Consider the following 16,487-nt stretch of genomic DNA (forward strand, 5'->3'; position numbering starts at 1 on the left):
CCTGAGTGTGCCCCATCCCTGCTTCTCTTCTAAAGGAGTTGATCAGTGGGGCCGGTGGCCCCATACAGGACTCGCAGAACCCCTGGAGTACCCTTGCATACCCCAGTTTGAGAACCGCTGGGTTAGATTATGACCTGGAGAAATCATGTCAATTAACATGATGTCAGGTATGACTTTGCAATCAGTATAGACTAGGACAAGACACATTGAAGATTGTGCCAACTGATTGTGTTTAATCCTACAGTTCAAGTAGCCAGTGGGACATAAGTGGTGCATAACCCTTTTGTCAGCTCTCAGGGCAGTAAGGGAGTAAGACCTACAGGTAGGGTGAGTCTAGTTAGAAAGTCTTCTTTGGGGGGAATTGCTGAAAGGCCTGGAACATAGTTATTATACAAATCTGGTTAAGGCAGCATACCAAACTGAAAGAAAGGAGTTCTTTACATACTTCCTGAGAGAATGGAATTTTCTGACTGTCATCTAAACAATGGCTTATGTTGGGCTAACTACTATTGGGCAGGCACCCTGGAGAGAAGAGAACGGACATCTGACCTTAAGGAAGTTGGATACAGGAGTGAGGTAGCTCTCTATACACTCAATGGGCCAAAGAAGATGCAGCTTCCCCTATTCCACACCCCAATACCAAGCAAGGCCAGAGATAGACTGGAGTGAATTAATGTGGGTAACTGGTGAGCCAAAAAACCTGAGGGGATACAAATATTGGTTTCACTGAGATTTCTATACTGATATAATAGGGGTAACATCCAAGCTTTATTAGTGAAATAAAATAAGGTGGCTTAAAATTAAATTTATTTTAATGGCACCAGCATCAAGAAGTTGTACTGCTAAAATAAGATGGAACAGTATTATTCAGACAACTAGTGCACTCATTCATTATGGCTGTAGACTTCACACCTGTGAAAACAGACAGTTGTATGAAACAGAGGGAGAATGAAAATTCTTACCAGTGAGTATGAATCACAATATGCCCTGTAAGTCACCAAACTATTCATAAGAAAGACAGAACATTGTGTGTTTTAATGAAAAAATAATGTAGCTAAAGCAGCCTGGTAGCCAGCTGGTTCCTCTAGCTGTATATTATTGAGTTTGTCATTTATGAACTTTAAAATGAATCAATGCAATAAAACAGACCAAGTGTGCAAGCTTCAAAATAAAATGTACCACTAATTTTAACGGATCCCTTGCCCTTCCTATTATGTACATGGGGGATGGGCAGCAGTAAGCAAACAATATAGGAGGATCAAATTGATTAATGTGGCAAAAACTCCTGCACCCTGCAGCACTGAAGAGTTTATTGGCACTGATGCAAATATGCATCTAGCCTACTTTCATTTTCCCAGAGTACAGCTTAATTAACGCTGTCTTGTAGCTCAGGGTAACAGACTCCCACCATAACAGTCTCCCACACCACAAGATCAATGGAACCCTGGAAGCTACAACAGAAAGAAATTAGAACGTGCATCAAATTTGTGAAGCTGATAAAGAAACACACATTTATCCTTCATGTATTTTAAAAGAGATTCTTTTTCATTATGACTTGTAAATGGCTCCTCTGTGGCCTACATAGATAGAATGAAAATAAGTTTTATCCCTCCTTTTGGAAATATAGCTCATCCCCACTCTGACCGCCCCAATATTACACATGGCCAAACTTTAACCATTTGGGTTAAAATTTTACATGCTGGGGGTCTGCCTCAGGCTGAATATTTTAATATATGTATTTGGATAATTTCAACCAAAATTCAGCTATTTCCAAATGCATTGTTTTGCTCACTTTAAAAAAAATATTTATTTATTTATTTATTTATTTTCATGTCCTAAATGCCTTGGCATAGGGTTAATGTCTTAACTAATACTGAAAGAGGGAAGAAAATAATGAAATACACAATAAGTGTAAATAAATGCATCAAGTGATGCCACAACAAAAGCCCTGCTAGATAAGCCTGCTGCTTGTAATACAAATAATAAATAAATAAACAATGTTACAAGGCATGGAATGTTACCTACAGTGCTGCTCAGAAATTCGCTCTCTCTCTCTCTCTCTCTGCCTCTGAGGAATTCTCTTTGTTTATCAGTTTAGAGAATGTCACTGTGAATGCTCTGCCCTAGGAAGGAAAGGTTACCTCTTCTCTAGTCTATTGTCAGTGAACCTTCTGTTGAGAAAGCCAGCATTTCCTTTGATGTGCATGTGAAACATTTTTCCAAATCAAAGAACTCCTATTTGAGTTATCATGCAGTAAAACCAAATGTTTATTTCCTGTTTTTTAATCTTAATTTTTGACATGAAGGTATATTTGATATTAAGGTGTAGGCACCATCTATTGTAAATTAGCTTTTTGTCTGAATTCTGTTTTGCATTTAAGAAAAGGTTTTCTGAGTGTGCCCTCAGATGTTTTCAATAAGAGCTCAACGTGCTGATTTCCTTCATACCTCTGAAAGAGCGTTCCATTATCATGCACCTAAAGACAGCTCTGGATCTAGGTCAATTATATATCATAAGATAGAGAACACAAGATTAAACTTCCCAAGATCTATGCAGCAAATACAATTAACATCAGGAGGCAAGTCATGGCCCATCACACAGTCAAATAGCCAGAATAATTCCTCTTCAATTCTCAACTTTAAAAAAGAAACAAGGCCTGGATAGCCCTGGGCGTGTAACCAGATCCATAATGTAAGCAAAGCCAAGTAAAGGCAGGGGTCCAACAACAGGATAGGGGTCCAAGATGCAAGGCCATCATTTCAAAAAAGATTGGGCAGAGGCCAGACACAAAGTTGAGTCAGCATTCCTGCTTCCACCTGTCTGCTGAGGCCATGGCTGATGTTGCGGGGTAAGCAGGACAGTCTCATCTCAGAGATGGGTGGGTAGGGGATGTGCCATTTTGTTCTGGGGAATAGTGGGGGGGGGGAGGGAGGAGTCTCACTGACAGCAGGCCCAGAGCAGGGATCGGAGCCCGACTTGATCCATGCTCAGTTCCAGCCCAGGCTGTTGCTGCTGCTTCCTATCCAGCCAGCAGAGGGAGGGAGGTGGTGCAAACAATGAAGTAATTAGGAGCCCTGGCCCTGCCCACCTCCTAGTGTCCCCCACAAGCCCAGGAGATACCACAGCAATGGCTGGTGAGATCAAATGAGGGGCTAAGATTCCCTTAAGAATGTACAGGTGCATTTATATGTCAGTTTAAAAAGAAGGGTGGGAACTGGCCAGTTTACTACTGACATTTCACTTTACCCCACTGTATCTTGATTTGTATAGATCAAGAATGGAGAGCTGAGCTTTTCCATTTGCTCTTTAAATTCACTTGAGCGGCTACTGTCCAGATGCCTAAGCTTGTGCATGGGAACTAAGTAAACAATGCAACTATGTTTATCAAACATCTGCATTCTAACACTGAAATAGAGAATGAGAAATCTGACTTGATTTAGCCGGAAAAGAGCAATGAAGTGGCCTGTATTAAATGCCAATTACAGCTAAAGGAGTCAAACAGAAAAATATTCTGTACATTAAAATTCAAGAGAAGGAGCCTTATATTCTGGAATAGAATGACCTTGTCCAAATTTTTGTGTCATTAAATGTAATTGGAGGGTTTTTGCAGACAACAATTTAACATCGGAAGCAGATGAAATTTGTTCTGTTAAAGAGAGAGACAAACAAGCAGTGACCAATTAAAGTGATACATTACTTTAAATAGCCCCCTCTTCAATATTAATGAATGGAATAAAGTACGTTGTTTCTTCCTTTATAAAAATTGAGATGTTGAGAACAAAATTAATCAAGGAACCAATGGACATGGGAGAAGAAACTCTTGAATTACTTATACTCCAATGCTAGGAGCCTGGGTAACAAACACGAGGAACTGGAATTGCTCATTTATGAACATAAAATTGATCTAGTTAGTATTACTGAAAACTGGTGGAATGATTTGCATGATTGAAAAGTTAAAATCAACATTATAACCTATTTAAGAAGGATTGAGTGGTCAAAAGTGGGAGAGGGAGTGGCACTTTATTTTAAAAATGATATTGTCTGTTTTGGAGTCATTGATAACTGGGAAGAAAAATGATCTTGAATGGTTATCGATCAGTGTCCTAACACAAAGCACAAGACGGGGTACTAGTTAGAGTTTGCTACAGACCACCACATCACACTAGGAAACAGGATCATCACCTCCTTACATACTTATCTACAGTGTGTAGGAAAAAAGCTGCATAATCATGGAGGACTTCAATTGGAGTGACATATGCTGGAGCTCTCATGTTGCCAGTATTAAAACATCCTTGGAATTTCAAAATATTATAGATGACAATTTCCTAACTCAAAAACTGTTGCAGCTAAAATGGGGAAATTCTTTATTAGATCTAGTCCTAACATATAAAGAGGAACTGATCCCACAACTAAAAATTAGTGGTAGCTTAGGTACAAATGTTCATGACTTGATCACGTTAATAATATGCAAGCAGAATAAAGTCCAGACCTGAAATATATATACTGGGTGCTTTAGTAAGGCCAATTTCACAAAGCTGAAAACAATTATGAGCCAAATCAGCTGGTAGGAAGAATTTAAATAAGAAAAAAACATGAATGATAACTGGGAGTCATTTAAGAATATCTGACCAGATGCCCCAAAAACCACAATTGAGGAAGAAGGCCATACTAATTAAAAAACCAACCCAGTTTAGAGAGGAAAAGAAGGTAGCTATAAAAAGGTAATATATAACAAGTGGAAGAAAAAGGAAGTTGATAATAATGAATATAAATAGAAGTTAGGAATTGTAGAAAATTGATAAGGGAAGAAAAGGGACACACAAATAAATCTATGGCCAATAGAGTTAAGGACAATAAGGTGGTGTTTTTAAAATACATTAAGAATAAAAAGACTCCTGACCATGATATTGGTCCATTACTAGATTGAAATGGTAAAATTATCGATAATAATGCAAAAAAGACAGAAGTCTTTAATAAATATTTCTTTGTTATATTTGAGGAAAACACAGATGATATAGTCTCATCATATAGTGATTTTAATACTCCATTACATTAGTATCTCTGGAGGATGTTGAACAGAAGCTACTGAAGTCAAACATTTTTAAAATAAGCAGCTCTGGATAAAACTATTGGATGCAGGTTAAAAGACCTGGCTCACTGTCCCATTAATGTTGATTTTAATAAGACTAGGAGCACTGGGGAATTTCCAGAAGATTGGAAGAACACAAGTATGACAATTTTTAAAAAGAGGTGAATGGGTTGACCCGGTAATTGTAGGCCTGTTATCGATCCCGGACAAGATAATGGAGCAGCTCATATGGGACTTGATTAATAAATAATTAAAGGAGAGTAATATAATTAACGCCAATATATGTAGGTTTATGGAAAACAGATCCAGTCAAACTAACTTGATTTTTTTATGATAAGATTACAAGTGTGGTTGATAAAGTTTAAGTCTATCATGTCAACACTATAGACTTCTGTAAGGCATTTGACTTGGTACTGCATGGCATTTTTATTAAAAAAAAATATAAGGATATAAAATTAATATGGCCCACATTAAATGGATTAAAAACTGCCTAATGCATGCATCTAAAAATGTAATTGTAAATGGGGGGTCATCATCCAGCGGATGCATTTCCAGTGAGGTTTCTGAGGGATCAGTTCTTGGCCTTATGATATTTAACATCTTCATCAAGCACCAGGATGAAAACATAAAATCATCACTGATAAAGTTTGCAGATGACACAAAAATTGGAGGAATGATAAATATTGAAGAGGACAGAACACTGATTCAGAGCAATCTGGATTGCTTGGTGAACTTGGCACAAGTAAACAATATGCATTTTAAGATGGCCAAATGCAAATGTGTACATCTAGCAACAAAGACTGTAGGCCATACTTGCAGGATGGGGGACTTTATCCTGGGGAGCAGAGACTCTGAAAAAGATTTGGGAGTCAGGGTGGAAAATCTGCTGAACATGAGCTCCCAGTGTGATGTTATAGTCAAAAGAGCTAATGCGATTCTGGAATGGATAAACAGAATCTCAAGTGGGAGAGGAGATGTTCTTTCACCTCTGTATTTGGCACTGTTGCGGCTACTGCTGGAATATTGTGTCCAGTTCTGGTGTGCACAATTCAAGAAGGATGTTGATACATTGGAGAAGGTTCAGAGAAGAGCCAAGAGAATGATTAAAGGATTAGAAAACATGCTTTAGAATGATAGACTCAAGGTAAATAGAGTCAGCTTTTTAACAAAGAGCAGGTTAAGGGATGACTTGATCACAGTCTATAGGTATCTATACGGGGAACAAATATTTAATAATGGGCTCCTCCATCAAGCAGAAAAAGGTATAACCAATCAAATGGCTGGAAAGTGAAGCGAGACCAATTCAAATTGAAAACTAGGTGTAAATTTTTAAATGGTGAGAGTCATTAAGCATTGGAACAGTTTACCAAGGGTCATGGTGGATTCTCAATCACTGACAGTTTTTAAAGCAAGAGTGGAGGTTTTTCTGAAAGATCTGCTCTGGGAATTATTTTGGGAGCGTTCTGTGGCCTTTGTTATACAGAAGGTCAGCCTAGATGATCACAATGGTCCCTTCTGGCTAAGAATCTGTGAAGCTATGAATCATTATGGGCTATATGGGATTAAGTTTTCCTCTTTTTTACACCAAATGAAGTTCAACCATTTAAGTTCTCTCTGTGCAAACTATGTCTTCATTTTCTTAAAATGGGAAGAGTGCATACTTCTCCCCCCACTCACTAATCTAAGAGTGGCTTAACAAATTTTACTTATACTTCACCCAAAGATGAAAATTTTGGGGGATAAAGAGCAAGCCTGGAAACGTCAGTCCCAAAATAAGTTGAGAAGCTAAGCAAGTTAAAATAGGAATTTGAAAATATAATATGAATTGTAACCTTAACTATATTGTTTGGTGCTATGAATGTTTTAACACAATTTACATCCATTCACAAGAGACTCTAGTCTAAGCAGCTGATCATTCAGACATAACAGTAATGACGTGTGCACTCCCATAGCTGCGTGCATATTGCAGGCAACTCTTCTGAGCAGTGAAAAAGGCAAGATGGAATGGCATGTAGCAATGAACATAGACATAAGGTATAATGATCAGAGGAGGAAAGGTTCAAGGAGAAGAGTTTATTATTGGAAGTCAGGGGCAGAGGACAATTTTATATGGAGAGGGTCTGGCAGGAGAAAAGAGAATGGTGAATGACTTCTAGAGAAGTACCTCTGCCACAAGCAAAGCCAGGGGTCCAGCTGGCTGCTGTGGCCAAGGAGAGTTGTAAAAGTATTTAGCTTTTAGATCTATCCAGATATAGGATGCTGCTAACTCAGATGATTGTTTTCAGGGTTAATTTTCCACTCTGACATGCACTGTTAATTTTTTTTGAAGGGTGATGCTTTAGTGAGAATAAGATTATTTTTTTGTCTATATAAAAGAACCTGCTGTTCCTACCAACTCCTGCCATTATTTCTCAACTGTTTCTGCAAAGCCATTAAATATGCAATAGAAAGCACAACTGGCAGAACAAAACAACAGTTTAAAAAGAGAAACAAAGGTGCCATTCTGGCAGTCTAGCCTGCCGTCTATTTTATTTATTTCCATTTGTTTGGTGGAATATCTTAACTGTAAATGCTTTGCAAGAAAAAGTAAAGATCAATTATAATTTAAAACCATATTCCAATATACTTCTAGAACTGCCAAAACAGTACGCATGCCCAGGAACAAAATACTTAATAATAATTAAGTGACTTGTAGGCAGCAGGTTTAAAACAAATAAAAGGAAATTCTTCTTCACACAGCGCACAGTCAACTTGTGGAACTCCTTGCCTGAGGAGGTTGTGAAGGCTAGGACTATAACAGCGTTTAAAAGAGAACTGGATAAATTCATGGAGGTTAAGTCCATTAATGGCTATTAGCCATGATGGGTAAGGAATGTTGTCCCTAGACTCTGTTTGTCAGAGAGTGGAGATGGATGGCAGGAGAGAGATCACTTGATCATTACCTGTTAGGTTCACTCCCTCTGGGGCACCTGGCATTGGCCACTGTCGGTAGACAGGATACTGGGCTAGATGGACCTTTGGTCTGACCCAGTATGGCCGTTCTTATGGCCGTCTGACCCAGTATGGCCGTTCTCACACCTATTAATTCCAACCCATTTCCCACACCCAATACAGGAAATGCACCAACCCTGTTTTGACAGTCTGGGGTCATTAATGAACAGATACTTTCTATCTTACCAAATACAGTAGGGATTTTATTCTGTGAACAAAAGTCCCAAGGTCACTAGGATAAGATCATCAACCTTATTTTCACTTGTGACTTAAGCTGGATTGGTTTGCAGGTCCCTAGAGTATTAACTTCAGCATGGCTGATCTACAGTGCATTACTGCTTAGTTATATAACTTTTATAAGGATTTTATCACATATTTATTTGAGCAGCATTTTAGTCTGAAACATCAGATGAAATTATGAAATATGTACAAATTTTACAACCCTGTATTGTGTGCATGCTAGAGAATGTGGATAGTTGGCATATCATGAATTGCCATTCAAGTGACTTAGGAGAATTCTCCTGCTGTAACAGTACAAATGGGGGGGAAAAAGAGGAAAAATAAGTCATATGATACCTAATATTTATATATAATCACAGCAGGTATGCTATCTGAAACAATCTATTTACTATGGCACACTATATCTATAGTAAAATGTTATGAAAAATACTCTTTGAAGGTGTCTTAGTACCCAGGCATGACCATTTTAAATGCTTCTGGAAGGGCTATTTTCCGTGACACTTACTTAAGGTTTAGCCCTTGCTTAACCCCACTTGCCTCTCCAACTATTGTGTCTGTGTGTGTCTCTCTCTCTCTCATATATCACTGTCTGGAGTTCCTCTCCTCCAATTCCATTCTATACCACTTGCGATCCGGCCTCTGCCCCTTGCACTCTGCTGAAACTGCTCTTGCCAGACTCTCTACTGACTGCTTCCAACCAAACCTCAGAACCAATATGCAATCCTCATCCTCCTTGACCTGACAGACCATGCTCCTCTTAAAAATCTTGTCCTCCCTGGGCTCCTGTGACTCTGCCCACTCCTAGTTTCCTCTTACCTTTCCAATTACTCCTTCAGAGGACCCTCATCATCCCCCCTCCAACTTATGGTCTCTCCTTGGTCCCCTTCTCTTTTCCCCTCTGCACTTATCTGTGTGCAGTCTTATTCACAAACACCAATTCAACTACCATCTCTATGCTGATGACTCACAAATTTACCTCTTTACTCCAGATCTGTCTCCTTCTTTCCAAACTAAAATTTCAGCCTCTCTCTCTGACATCTCCTTGTGGATGTTTAGCCATCAGATCAAGCTCAAAGTTAAAACAGAGCTCAGTCTCCCCTCAAGTCCTCCTCCCACCTCTTTTCTCAATCACTGTGGACCACCACCACCACCACCACCATCGTCTTCGGCCTGTCACTCATGTAGTAACATTGGCAACCTCTTCAACTCAGACCTCTCTCTCTAGGTCCTCATACCCAGGCTATGTGTAAATGTTGTAGATTCTTTTTACATACCATCTCTAAGAAATGGCCTTTCTTATGTATCCATACAGCTAAAACTCTCATCCAGCCTCATATCTCGATTACTGCAATATTTGTTTCTCTGGCCTTGACAAATGCAATCTTGCTTTGCTCATATCCATTCAGAATGCTGCTGCAAAGATCATTCTCCTAAGCCATCGCTTCGACCATGTCGTCCCTCTCTTTGAATCCCTTCACTAGCTCCCTGTTCTGCTTCAGACCATAAGCTACTTGTCTTTGCTTTCGAGGCCCTTCATGACCTATCATCTCTCATTCACTATCCAAATTAGAGCTGGTTAGAAAAATATCTGATGAAACAGTTTTTCCATCGGAATTAGTGGAGTCAAAAAAAAATCAAAACTTTTTGCTGAGAGGGAGCTATTTTGAAGAAGTCCATCCAGTAACCAGGCAAGGTTCTGATGGAAACCTGCCTGGTTTCCTGTCAGCTCACCCACCCATCTCCTTGGTAGCTCACCTGGCAGTCTTCCAGGGAGCACAGATTTCCAAAGTCCAAGTGGACTGCCTGAGTTGGAGACCCCACGACTTTCAGGGTCCAGCTCTAATTAAAATGTGAACTCCCACCTCTAGTCAGCTAACACCACCAGCCTCTATAACTCACTCATTAAGTTTTCAAACAAGCACCTTTGTGCTGTCTTCCATGCTGCCCTTCACTCTTGGGAGGAGCACCCCATACTTGATTTTAGTAAGGCTTTTGACACCGTCCCATATGACATTCTCATAAACAAACTACAGAAATATGGTTTGAATGAAATTACAATAAGGTGGGTACACAATTAGTTGAAAGACCTACTCAAAGAGTTATCATCTATGGGTTTGCTGTCAAAATGGGAGGATGTATGTAGTAGGGAATCATAGGGGTTAGTTCTAGGTCTGATACTATTTGATATTTTCATTAACTTGGGTAAGGAAGTGGAGAGTATGCTTCTAAAATTTGTGGATGACAGCAAGCTGGGAGGTCTTGCAAGCACTTTGGAGGACAGGATTAGAATTCAAAATAATCTTGAAATATTGGTCTGAAGTCATCAAGATGAAATTCAATAAACAAGTGCAAAGTACTTCACTTAGAAAGGGGAAAAAAATGCACAACTGCAAAACGGAGAATAACTAGCTAGGTGGTAATACCGCTGAAAAGTATCTGGGAATTATAATGGATGTTGGGATTCCCCCGAGACCTCTTCCACTAGGTTCCCCAAGAATTCAGTTTGACTTCAGTCTCTTCACTTAGGTTCCTTTACCTTTTTAAACAGCACAGGTATGCTGAGTTGATCAGATTCAAGTGTAGGGAGTGGCTATAGAGCATACCACATATCTAAAGTGACACAGCAAAACTTCATATATATTTTTACTAACACTAATAAACACATTCATAACTACGCATTGCATCATATGCATCATGATTGGCTTGGTTACTTTTCAGGAACCAGTCCTTGCACAGCATGCTCTGTCCATCCGCTGTTCATGTAGAACCTGATCTTTACATCCCAGGTTTATCTTGTCCATTGTCCCTAGCATCAAGGTGTTCCTGCTTATCTGAGCTAGCACAAAGAACAGGAGTACTTGTGGCACCTTAGAGACTAACAAATTTATTAGAGCATAAGCTTTCGTGGGCTACAACCCACTTCTTCGGATGCATATTGAGTGAAACATATCGAGGAGATATATATACACACATACAGAGAGCATGAACAGGTGGGAGTTGTCTTACCAACTCTGAGAGGCCAATTAAGTAAGAGAAAAAAAACTTTTGAAGTGATAATCAAGGTAGCCAAGTACAGACAGTTTGATAAGAAGCAAGTGTGAGAATACTTACAAGGGGAGATAGATTCAATGTTTGTAATGGCTCAGCCATTCCCAATCCCTATTTAGCCCTGAGTTGATTGTATCTAGTTTGCATATCAATTCCAGCTCAGCAGTCTCTCGTTGGAGTCTGTTTTTGAAGTTTTTCTGTTTTAAGATAGCCACCCGCAGGTCTGTCATAGAATGGCCAGACAGGTTAAAGTGTTCTCCCACTGGTTTTTGAGTATTATGATTCCTGATGTCAGATTTGTGTCCATTAATTCTTTTGCGTAGAGACTGTCCAGTTTGGCCAATGTACATGGCAAAGGGGCATTGCTGGCACATGATGGCATATATCACATTGGTAGATGTGCAGGTGAACGAGCCCCTGATGGTATGGCTGATGTGATTAGGCCCTATGATGGTGTCACTTGAATAGATATGTGGACAGAGTTGGCATCGGGCTTTGTTACAAGGATAGGTTCCTGGGTCAGTGTTTTTGTTCAGTGATGTGTGGTTGCTGGTGAGTATTTGCTTTAGGTTGGGGGGTTGTCTGTAAGCAAGGACAGGTCTGTCTCCCAAGATCTGTGAGAGTAAAGGATCATCTTTCAGGATAGGTTGTAGATCTCTAATGATGCGCTGGAGAGGTTTTAGTTGGGGGCTGAAGGTGACAGCTAGTGGTGTTCTGTTATTTTCTTTGTTGGCCCTGTCTTGTAGGAGGTGACTTCTGGGTACTCGTCTGGCTCTGTCAATCTGTTTTTTCACTTCAGCAGGTGGGTATTGTAGTTTTAAGAATGCTTGATAGAGATCTTGTAGGTGCTTGTCTCTATCTGAGGGATTGGAGCAAATGCGGTTATATCTTAGAGCTTGGCTGTAGACAATGGATCGTGTGGTGTGTCCTGGATGGAAGCTGGAGGCATGTAGGTAAGTGTAGCGGTCAGTAGGTTTCCGGTACAGGGTGGTATTTATGTGACCATCGCTTATTAGCACAGTAGTGTCCAGGAAATGGACCGCTTGTGTGGATTGATCTAGGCTGAGGTTGATGGTAGGATGGAAATTATTGAAATCATGGTGGAATTCCTCAAGGGCTTCTTTTCCATGGGTCCAGATGATGAAGATGTCATCAATGTAGCGCAAGTAGAGTAGGGGCGTTAGGGGACGAGAGCTAAGGAAGCGTTGTTCTAAGTCCGCCATAAAAATGTTGGCATACTGTGGGGCCATGCGGGTACCCATAGCAGTGCCGCTGACTTGAAGGTATATATTGTCCCCAAATGTGAAATAGTTGTGGGTGAGGACAAAGTCACAGAGTTCAGCCACCAGGTTAGCTGTGACATTATCGGGGATACTGTTCCTGATAGCTTGTAGTCCATCTTTGTGTGGAATATTGGTGTAGAGGGCTTCTACGTCCATAGTGGCCAGGATGGTGTTTTCTGGAAGATCACCGATGGATTGTAGTTTCCTCAGGAAGTCAGTAGTATCTCGAAGATAGCTGGGAGTGCTGGTAGCGTAGGGTCTGAGGAGAGAGTCCACATAACCAGACAAGCCTGATGTTAGGGTGCCAATGCCTGAGATGATGGGGCGTCCAGGATTTCCAGGTTTATGGATCTTGGGTAGCAAATAGAATGTCCCTGGTCGGGGTTCTAGGCATGTATCTGTACAGATTTGTTCCTGTGCTTTGTCAGGGAGTTTTTTTAGCAGATGGTGTAGTTTCTTTAGGTAATCCTCAGTGGGATCAGAGGATAATGGCTGGTAGAATGTGGTGTTAGAGAGCTGTCTAGCAGCCTCTTGGTCATATTCCAATTTATTCATGATGACGACAGCACCTCCTTTGTCAGCCTTTTTGATAATGATGTCAGGGTTGTTTCTGAGGCTGTAGATGGCGTTGTGTTCAGCATGGCTGAGGTTATGGGGCAAGTGATGTTACTTATCCACAATTTCAGCCTTTGCACGTTGACGGAAGCAATCTATGTAGAAATCCAGTCTGTTGTTACGACCGTCCGGAGGAGTCCACGCAGAATCCTTTTTTTTGTAGTGCTGGTAGGGGGGATTCTGTGGGTTAGTATGCTGTTCAGAGGTATGTTGGAAATATTCTTTGAGTCGGAGACGTCGAAAGTAGGATTCTAGGTCACCGCAGAACTGTATCATGTTCGTGGGTCTGGAGGGAGCTAGCACAGATATCCTGACTCGATCATACTGCTTGTTATGCCCCTATTTACAACTTAACCTTCCATTCACCTTCCCAATCATGCCCACCAAGAAATGTCGTCTTACATATGTCAAGTTACTTATGTCCAGCCAGGCCTAATTCTACTCCTTTGTTTTCTTTTAGTACAGCATTCTTTTCGTGTCAATTATTTTTTCCTCCTTTTTGCTTGTTTTCAAAGCTTATTATTTACAAACACATTCCCAGGACTACAATGGTGGTTACTAATTGGAGAACCATTAAAAATAAGCTTAATGTCTGAACTACAGGATGGAGGCTTACCTCCTCTGGGATAGCCCACCGTGGGTGTAAGCCCACATTGTAAGATAGCTCTGCCTTTGAAGTAGCCTTATATAATTTTAACTTTTCCTTTATTTTAATTACATTATGAAAACCTGGTACAAAATATAAAAATCTTTCCATTTATCCCCACAGGAAATTTAGGTTTGAAACAGAACATAGGTCAGTTAGAGTAATATTCCCCAGGTCCATATCACCACATGATCCTTATCACCAACATAGGTAGTTTTTAGTTTACCAGTGTCCCAGCATCTCAACTGTACTGTGAAATTTGGAGGCTATTCTCCCAAAGTGAACTCACATACCAGCAACTCCGTCTGTAAGACGTTACACCTGCATATGTAAGTGACCCCCAGATGCAAACAGCAGTACAAGTGTAGTGCTTTCAAGATGTTGCATTGTCTTGCAACATTATTTGAAGAGGGAGAACAAACATCTTCCACACTGTATGAGTTGTAGTGCTTTTCACATTTAAACTTCATGCTGTTGGACTCTTGTTAACTTTCTGACCCAGTACCAATTAGTATTACCTCCTTTTTACCAACTTTTTAACTTTTCTTTGATGATGAAAGAGGGCAACCTTCTTTGTTCTCTGTTACTTAAGGCCTCTTTTACTTTAGCTAGCATATATTTTGCATATACTGCACATTGATTTTGCCTTTTACCTGTCATGATAGGAAATTAACTTTATCTTGTACATTAAAAGAAATCACACCATACATATAAAATAGGTTAAAAACTTAATTTTTTTGCTTTGTTGATTTTCAAAATACAATATTCTAGATGCCAATTCTCACTGAAACCCTTGCTCATGGAATGAACAAAGTACTTCTGTTGCTAGCTTCTGTTGAAATGCTTAGTCACATTCCCACAGAGTCTCGATCTCACAGCTAGGTTTCGAAAGGACATACCAGTCTCAAACAACTCCATTCCACCCATGTCCCAGCGCCCATGTCAATTCCACCAAACTCCCTCCAATTTCATTGCTGTCCCACACTGGAAGCCTTATGCATTTTAAAAGTTTACTTCGTTGTTCATAAAGTCCTTTCAATAGTTTTTCAATCACTCAGAGCCACCTCAAGGCTTGGTGTTCATGTTCCTAATGTTGCTACTCTTGTGAACCACCCTTCCCCCCCTCCCACACACCAACCTGCCCTTGCAGTTAGTCTGGAGGTGCACTATCTCTTTAATTTTTCATTCTCCTCCTGCAGCTCTTTCAGCTACTTTTTCACTACTGCAAAAGGATCCCTCTTTCTGTTATCTGGCCATGCCTGCCACAATCACACATCCTCTAATTCTTATTTAAAACGATGTTGAACTTCATAAAACATTAAGGTAACAAAGCCAGTTAACACCAGCTACTTGTGTTTGGCTTCAGAAGGGGGGGAAAGTGTCAAAGACTGTCAGGGAACATTGGCAGTTGCGTAAAAAGTGACAGTTTTTGCAACTTTGAAGGAAAAAGTCAAATGGATTTTCAGTGGAATCTCTTAAAAGTCCATTCATTTTAGACATACAAAATAGAGTTTTACAAGCCAGGATTGTTTGTTTAGGTCTGTATAATCTTGCATAATTACACAAATGTATTTGCATTTCTTTTAAGCATTTGGCTCAACACCTCTTGCATTACCCTAATTATATTTTACACAGCTATACCCAGATTACATTCCCTACTTTCACATTCGAAGGCAGCCAAGTTCAAATGGAAACCTCTTATTTACTTTTAGTGATTTTGACTAAATTGTCTGTAGTCAAATGATTCAAATCAGGATTGTCTCTCTGCCCACAGTGGTCATTTACAACTGTTTATTTACAGGACATTCCTTTGGGAAACAGCCTATTTTCCTTCAAAATGGCTATAAAGGTTCCTGAGGACAAAAGCATAGTGATGGTAGTCGTCACCACCTGACCTCCCCTTTCATAAGTTGTTTGACTACTAGGGTTCCACCAGGCAAGACTGCACAGAGTTGTACTGCCATAACCAGGTTTTATTATTAAACCATGCATTCTCTTTTCCCTTCTTACTGCATGTTATGTCCAATACCTTTACTATCCCAGTCTGCTTAATCCCTTCAGCACCTGAAAGTTTTTAACATCTGTATAGATACTCCCTTTAACTCCTCACTGCCTTTCCTTAAATCACCTGCTTATCTTCCAAAGTGACACATTTCTCAGCAGCACTGAATTTATCTTTGTGCTTTTTTTGCACTCATTCTTTAGCTACAAATACTGTCCTCCCCATGGTTGCCTATGGATCTTAATCTTTACAATTTTCAAGAGACCTTCGCTATACTCTGCCAAGCATTCTTTTACCTAGGTATCCAAAGTACCTCTGTCTATTCCCCTTATGTTACTGAATTTCTCTTTAGGAAAGCCTTCTAGACTATAAGTTAATATCTTCTTTGTTTCAGTCTCCCCTATCAATTCCCTAGGGGCAGACTGCAGTGTAAAAGCCACGCATCATAGGCAGCGGGGTTGGGACCTGCTGCCTTCCTCTGCCTCTCAGTACCTCTGAGGGCCTTGGACCAGGCCCTACAGCCCAGAGAGTCGCCAGCCTGGAGCTCCCCTGCCTCTCCCCAGCCCTGCTTC

This window comes from Terrapene carolina, unplaced genomic scaffold (genome assembly GCF_002925995.2).
Source record: "Terrapene carolina triunguis isolate 2854851 unplaced genomic scaffold, T_m_triunguis-2.0 Scaffold68, whole genome shotgun sequence".
Classification (NCBI taxonomy): Eukaryota; Metazoa; Chordata; order Testudines; family Emydidae; genus Terrapene; species Terrapene triunguis.